The sequence below is a fragment of the Brassica oleracea genome, chromosome C8, assembly GCF_000695525.1.
Source record: "Brassica oleracea var. oleracea cultivar TO1000 chromosome C8, BOL, whole genome shotgun sequence".
Lineage (NCBI taxonomy): Eukaryota > Viridiplantae > Streptophyta > Magnoliopsida > Brassicales > Brassicaceae > Brassica > Brassica oleracea.
In genome coordinates, this window is record NC_027755.1 from 20,241,519 (window position 1) to 20,250,054 (window position 8,536).

The following is an 8,536-nucleotide window of genomic DNA, read 5'->3' on the forward strand; positions in this document are numbered from 1 at the left end:
TAATGTAACTCTTTGTGAAAGTTCAGAGACTACCAGTTACAGGAACAAAAACACAAGATTCTAAGAACGCTTTCTTGTATATTAGAAATCTGTTAAACAATCTTCTTAGATCTTTAGATCTGTTTAATCCGAATTACTATCAGTCACGCACGACTAGAGACAGACCAATTTCTAATCTCACGAAATAGAAACACGAGCTGCACCCAGATCACTCGTCTTTCTTCAGCTGTCAAGAACAAACATCTTGCTCTAGCATTTTCAATCTTAAACAGCTAATCTATCTATCCAAAGTAATCAGGTTAAATACCCTTAACACAATATTTTATTTTCCTAATATTATGATAAGCCCAAATCTTCCAGATCTTCTTTGCTTCACGCCAAAGTAATATCATGAACCCAATAAGTAATCGACACGTCATCATCTCATAACTAACAAGTTACACTTCCACAAGTGTGTGTAACACGTCCTCTGTTTCACAATCCGCCGAGCTCTTTTTTCCTGAGCTTACACTTTGAGGTTGCAAGAAAAAAAATCTAAAACTTGTAATGTATAACCATGGAACTATACTTGTCCTTGCTTCAGTTTAAAAAAAAAACTTCTGTATATGGTATTCACATACTTTTAGAGGCTCGGTAGTTCTTATAGTATACCCCACAATATATGAATTTGAACACAACACATGGGTATACTTTAACTTCCAACCATGATGCGGGCATTTCCTTACAATAACTTATTAAATTCCGTCGGCATATTTTCTTGCATACTTTCCTTCTAGAACTGTCTAACATCTACCCGTGAATTTAGTTTGATTAATAATATGCATAGTTTTCTAACATATCTAAAATGAATATAACGTTGACATTATCATCTTATATTTTTGGTTAATATAAGTTTGCTTCCCTATAATTTTGAAGCTAAAAAAAGGTCAGGTGTCAAAATGTCTCCCAAGTTTCAAAGACTGAGGCAAAACCATCCGCACATAATTTTCTTTAGATATTTATTTACTTATTATTTTTTTGACTAAGTGCTTAATAATTTACTTATTGTTGAATTCTGTAAAAAAAATACATTAGTTTTTTTTGGTCCACCAAAGACAAAAAATATATATATATATAATGAAGAAAAATAGCCATCTTAACTATATCAATACCGTGTAATCATTTAACTAATTAACTAACCAACTAACCTGATAATATTTTAAAATACATATTAGGTAAGTTATATTTATAATATAGTTTGTGTTTTGGTAAGTTCATCTAATATCGGATGGTTCTGCGGCTGATGTTAAGGACTTTGGGGCAAAGATTTGGTGTGTAAAATATACTAATAAAACTGCAATAAAGAATTAAAAGATAAGTAAATAGAGAGGAAACAGGCAAAATTTCGTTTAGTTATATAGACATTTATATTTTATTTTATTTTGCTTTTGTGTGTTGTTGAAACGAAGCATAGAAGTGAAGCATAAGCAAAGACTGGGATCCCAAAAGTGTCATTTTGGTCCCACTTCGCCTCTTGTCCATTACCTATTTGATAGTGAAATTAAATATTATAAGTAATTCCACACTTTTACTATTTATATTTCTACATACTAAAAATGGTATTTCTAGTTCATTAGTTGATTACTAGAATATACTGGTCGGAGCTAAGGCATAAATGACAGTCGTTTCATCAATTAATCTTCTTTTCGCTGCAGTTGATTATATTTTGTTATGTATAATAACTAATACAAGTTTTGGTTTGGATTGGTGAATGGCGAGCTCTCATTGGGCCACCAACCATATGTTGCCTATTAAAATAAGAACAAATTATTAATTTCTTTTCATATCGAATCCAAGATTATACGTTACAATTAACCCACAAAATGGTCAATACAATACTTTTCAATAGATTCTGCTGCAACTGCAAGCTACCACTATGAATAGATATAATAAAGTTATCATTACAATGTTAGATTCCAGAAGAAGAATCTCCATCAATATTTATTGATACTACTGATTAATAGAAATTATCATGCTAAAATTTTCTAACTGAATTTCTGAGTGTGTAAAACTTTCAAGACAACTAATTATACTATCCTATATACGCATGGGCCGCCTATCACCTATGAGACACAATTTTCTTATAAAATCTAAGAAAATAGTTACCTTCAAAAGTATCATGCCACTATATATTACAGTATCTCATAACCTACAGTGACTATTAACTCTTTATATTGTATTGTATAACTGAAACTAACGACGTCCAAGGCTTTTTAGTTTTAGGGTTTTGAAGGGAATTTACGCATAACCACGTTGTGTAAATCCATCTGATGAGAAGATATATTTCTTCACAACTTGTCCCAAAAAGCCCTAATCATTACGAGAAGCCCTAAGAATCGAACCACGTGGGAAAGTTTGTTCCTTTCGCCAGTTTCTTGTCACATGAGAAAAACTTGTTACATGTGAAAGATTCTACCCGCATCCTACTCATTATTTGGTTGAATGGTACAGTTACCAATAGTTATGCTGCCGCTAGGCAGGAGCCAAATCGGTCGTCTAGTTATTCAGCTAACCAGATGCCAAATCTGAATCCAAAAAGTATCCAAGAATAAATATTAGATCAATTTGTCGACTCTCATGGTATATTAAACGAGTATTGTGACATTTGTAGTTATCAATAGTAATTGTTTTAAATATGTGTAACTAGTGATCCAAATTTCTGAGACATACGATGTGATCTAAATAGATGTATGCTGCGAGACATAAAATGTGGCAAAAAACTTATTCGAACTAGTATTAATTAATTATTCATTGTATGTGTAAACAAGAGAGTTTTAGATTCAAAGTATATATATGCTGCCCCAGTAAATAATTTTTAGGTCCACCACTATATAAAAATGTAATTAGTAAGCGCACATAAAATTTTGATAATTAGTATACTGGTTATCATTAATTATTATACGTAACACTAATCTAAGTATATGCATGACTTTAATCACTAAGATATAATATCATGTACCAAACGATCAATTATTTCATGCTATATGAATCATTCAGTACAAAAATAATTGATGGTTTGCAATTCGACGAATACTAACTCAACAAAGAAGCTTAAGGCGTGTGAATAATATACATTTTATTTATTTTTCCAGTATATACTTTTAAAAATGTGAGATGTAAATGTAATTTGGAGTTATGATTGCATTTTGGTTTATATGTCGTCTTCGGAACAATAATGCGAATTATAGTAGTAATCATAAGATAAAGAAAATAATACAAATTAAACTCATAAAAGGGAAAAGAATTATAAGTATCTAGATCTGTGAATATTGTGTCTACAGTATTCACCGACATTAATTTATGGTTTTAATTAAGCGTACTGAAAAGAAATAAGTCTTAATTAAAGCCAAGTAAAACCCTTTCTCGAAAAAAAGAGCTAAGTAATGCTGAAACTGAACTATCCAAGTCGCATGGGAGATATAGAGAAGAATAGAAGATAGAAAATAATAAGTATTTCTTAATCTAAAAAAAAAAACTCTCTCAGATCCGCATTCCAAGGCGTCTCCGATGGATCTCCCCTGCTTCAGCCACGCTGCTCCTTCCTCCTCCCTCTGAAGCAGTCATGCTCCTCGCCATGGCTATGATGATCACTACTCCTCCGTCATGTATCCGGCCTCCTCCAGATCCGTCGCCGTCGTCGTGTTTGAACGTCCCGTTTGAAGGTCTCTCTCCCGTCATCCCTCCGGAACCACCAGACCCTTCAGACGTTACTCTCCTCCCGATGTTACTCTCCTCACACCGCTCCTCAGCTCACCATGTTCCCTTCCGGGCCGGATTTCACCACGCCGTCGCCGTTTCCTCTACACTTCCTCTCGTCCCTGTTGCGTCTCCTCTTGGTGTTAGAAACGCCGGAGCTTCTCAGCTCGAGGGAGGCCTCACCGGATCTGGTCGTTCTCACCTCTTCGATTATATGCATCGCCAGCCAGATCTAATACCTGCTACGCCACCACCTCCTGGACGAGTCACTACCTGACGTGAGACTAGCTCTCCGCTGCGTAGTCGCGCCTCTCCTATGCAATCACCACAAGAAGCTCGCTCATCTGAAAATCCCGACTCTAGCTCGTTCATTCAAAGCTTGTTTGAGTCCGACGACTGGCAATTTGGCGTTTGTTCGGCCAAACCTTCATGGTTCCTTCACGGTAATGCTGGAACTAGAAGCTCTTGTCTTAACTCATTGCTCATCGTTGCTTTAGAAGTTCTCGTCAAGCCTCATTATATTTTCAATGTCGTGGATATAGTCATCTACTCATTACTGGATTCACATAGTCCATCTATTCTAGTCAATGCCAAATCAAGTCAGTTAGGACTTTGTTTTCTATACGGTCATGGAGCTTCTCACCAAAAGCTCTTGTCGGTCATCATTCCAACCGTTGCTTACAGGTGTATCAACGTCGTTTTCGACTATCAGTTCGCTTTAGGGAAAAAGATGAAGTTTCTCCACGAGACTCTTTATACCGCTGAGCTTGACTCGCCCCTTGAAAGCTCTATCTTTCAATGTTTTGTAATGCTTTTTATTATCATCCCACCGTCGAGCATGGCTTCGGGATCTTCTACTTTGATTGTAAACTTTGTTGCTCTCTGAGCTTTTATAATATAAGTTGTGACAAAATAAAAAGAAGATAGAAAATAATATCTAGGTCTGGGCGTTTTTATCCCAGCCCAAAGTACCTATCTAAATTCGAACCGGAAAAACTGAAACCGGATCCGAACCGTTATACAAAAATATCCGAACGGGACTTATAAGTTTAGTATTTTGGAGTTTGGTTATAACCCGAACCGAACCGAAATCCAAAGTAGGATCCGAAGATACCTGAAATTAGTTAAATATGTTAATATTTTTATACATGTTAAGGTGATTAGATATTTTAGAATATTCAAAATATTTTTGTTGTTTTTATTTTTTATTTTGAACTTTTTAGTTAATTTAGATAGTTTAACTAAATTTTAATTAGATTTGTGAATAATTTTTATATTTTGATTTTTTTTGTCAATTTTTGAGGTTTGAAAAATATATTTTGGACGATTTCAAACATTAGTTACAATTTGATCCGAACCGAATCCGACCCTATATTTAGTAAAACCCGAACGGGACTTATGAGTATAACACCTAAAACCTGAAAAATCTGAACCAACCGAACCGAAAAACGACGGGCCATCGACACCCATGCCTAATAATATCTATGCATGTGAGGAAGAGAAACTGTCCAATTTGCTGTGGCTCATGGGGTACTTGACCATCACAAAGTCTTTCGACTGCACTGAGAAAGAACATTATCTGAGCTACGAGTACAAATATTTCAACTAAAAAAAAAAAGAAAATTTCAACTATATTCACATGTTTGGAACAAAGATCTATAAAGAGCGTCTAAAAAGACGTGTAATAATTGAATTTATGAAATAAACCACATTACTATTCACATTATTTAGGATTTAATATATATGTCTTAACCCTTCAAGATTTTATTTTTTAAAAATGACCTGAAAATGTTACCAAACATGCTTGTGACTTAACAGAAATCACAGTGGAGAAACACGAAAAACACCTCTCTGCAACCTCGCATCAAAAACATGGAAACTTACTTTCCTTATTGAATCCAGGTCCCATGACAACTTGTGCAGGTAAAGCATGCAGCAGAACAGAGAACACATATACACTAGTTTTACCTAGGCGGTATCTTCATGTTCTTTGGAAGTGAGCTGGTTCTGTATGTATGTATCGTGAAGAAAGATCATCAAACTTAGAAAACTGCAAAGGGCAATACACTAATTGTTGCATCTAGTTTGATGAAATGTTACCAAAACTGTTTGATTTATTACTCATTTGATTCTGAAATCATGTGAAAAGCTTGTCCATCTTGAAGAGCTTCTCCATTAAATAGTAAAGGCTATCTTCTCCCTTGTCATTGAAATCATTGTATTGCTCCAACTCAGACAACTCTGAAAGTTGCTACCGTACTTGCCATTCAGGTCCAAAAAACTTAAGAAAGGGTAAGAAACGGAGTCTAGTGACTTCATCATCCCATTCAACCCTTTCAAACCATTCTTCTTCCTTGTACTTAATAACAAACTCTTTAACCCTGAAGACACTTTGAGAATCCAATGGGAGCTTTCTCAACTCTGGACATTCTGTTACGTGGATTGTCTTTAGACATGGAAAAGGCAGAGGTTCCCAATATATGTTCTTCAACGTAGCTAGATTGTGTAAGAGTAGACTCTCTAGTTTCTGGAAAGGAATGATATTAACACTCATAGCGCTTTCTCCTGGCTTATTATTGCTTCTACTAGTCCTGAGTCAAGAACCTCAAGACTAGTGAGGCTTGGAGCGAATAACAGCCACATTAAATCCTTCAGGCCACTGCAACTACTTATATGCACACTAGCGAGATTCGGGAAGCCTTGAGTTAATAATGATAAAGTCTCTTAATCCCATATATGTTATAAATCATGGAGTGGATTGCCATTAACCAGGCCCGGACCGAGACCGGCCCAATACCTAGAAGATAGAGAGATGGCCGAAGCCTAGCGAGAGGAGAGAGAGAGAGAGACGACTTCAGGAGAGAGAAAAGGAAACCCTTTCATTTTCCTAGTAGATGTAATCTTTCCATTATTATGTATTAGTAGTTTTCCTAATCCTAGTGAGTTTAGGTTTTGGATACTTTCCATTTATTTTCATCTTGTAATTCTTATATAAAGGAACCCCCTTGATCATTAATAAGAACATAGAAATATTCAGTCTCTAAACTCTCTAATTACAACACGTTATCAGCACGATAGACTCCAAAACCCTGAGACAAAACCTAACCTAAAATCCGTCACACATAAACCCCGAGGAACTAGACGACGCGCCACATATCAAATTGAAGCTCTTGACGAGACGAATCCATCAGCGCAAACCGTTTGTCAATTCGATCTTAGACGCGCCTACACTCGCAGAAACAATACGCGGCGCCGTTTTGATCTTTTGGAACCCTAATCCCGAAGAACCCTAAATTGTTCTTGCTTGCGTTCCGGCTTGCAAACTCCGATCGAGCTCAACTCCGATCAAGCTCAGCTTCAGGCGTTCCTTGTACGTGATCAACGTCCTCAGCCTCAGCTCAGCTTACGTCCAGCTGAGACCAAATCCCCGACCAGACGCAACCATCCGCGAGAAGAAACAAGCTCGCGATAACTCTCGGCAATGCGACCCGATAGGAGCCATCCCGCATCCGTTCGTCTCAGCTCGTCTCTGATCTTTGGTGGTCCGGTTCAGACCTGCGAAAAAAAAGGTACAGACTTAATCTGAGAACATGAATCGAACCTAGTTGTTTTGTAAAGATTGAAACCCTAAAAGATAATTTCTAAAACTGAAAGCCATAGGTTAAATAGATCAATCCCCTATGAATAAATCGAAGCTTTATAAGTTCGATTTAAAACCTAAAAACGAGATTGATCCATTGATCAATTAAAATCAGAACCATAAAGGTTTTTGAATCTCAAATCAAATCCCCTTGATCAAAGATCAAAGTTTTCAAAATCCCCTAAAACCCTAATTTTGGAAAATTGGTTTTTAATTTTGATTTGAAACTTGAGTGTTTGATTGATCGCCTAGAGCTATGATTAGGATTATTTTAAAACTTGAATCTGAATCTTGTTTAAACTAAAACCCTAATCTCTAATTTTAAAATTCCTAAAGGCCTTGAAACCTTAAATCTCTCATTACTTAAAGCTTGAAAGATTGATTTAAAGAATTTACATATTGAATGAGAGTTAGGTTGCTAGATTATTTAATTCTAAAACCTAATAGATATGCAACTAAGAAATAGGATTGAATGCATCTAGATCCCGTTTTATATATGGCCGTGTGGCCTAATACATTGTTCATACTTGCGGCCTTGTGCCCTTGATTGATTAAAAGCCGTGTGGCTTAGTGCATATCAAAGTGACCGTGTGGCCTAGTATCCGGATGGTTATATAAACCGGATTGCATCATGATCCGATCCTTAAGATCGTTGTATCTTATAATGGCCGAGAGGTCTAAGCATCACAATGCAAAGCCGTGTGGCCTAAGCATCATAGACAGACTTATGAAATCATGTGCACTGATTGGTTGCAAGAATTCTAAATCATGAATTGATTAATAAATATGATTTCAGATGCCGAGATTTGATCCCATGAATTATGTCATTCTAAATCTCTCTGGAGATAATTATCTAGAATAGGCAATGAACACTTCAGTTATCCTGAAATCAAGAGGACTCGGAAGGAGTATCATGCAGGGTGATTATGCAACTGAAAGTGAAAAGTTAAGAGCCATTACAATAATGTGTCATCATCTCACTGAGGAACTGAGAAATCAGTATCTACATATTGAGAATCCTCGTGACCTTTGGACATAATTGAAGCCCAGATACACTATGGTATTATTACCAAAGGTCAAACATGAATGAATGAGTCTCAGATTCCAAGACTTTGAGACAGTGGCCGAGTTTCACTTTGCCTTGTCCAGGGTCGTGTACCA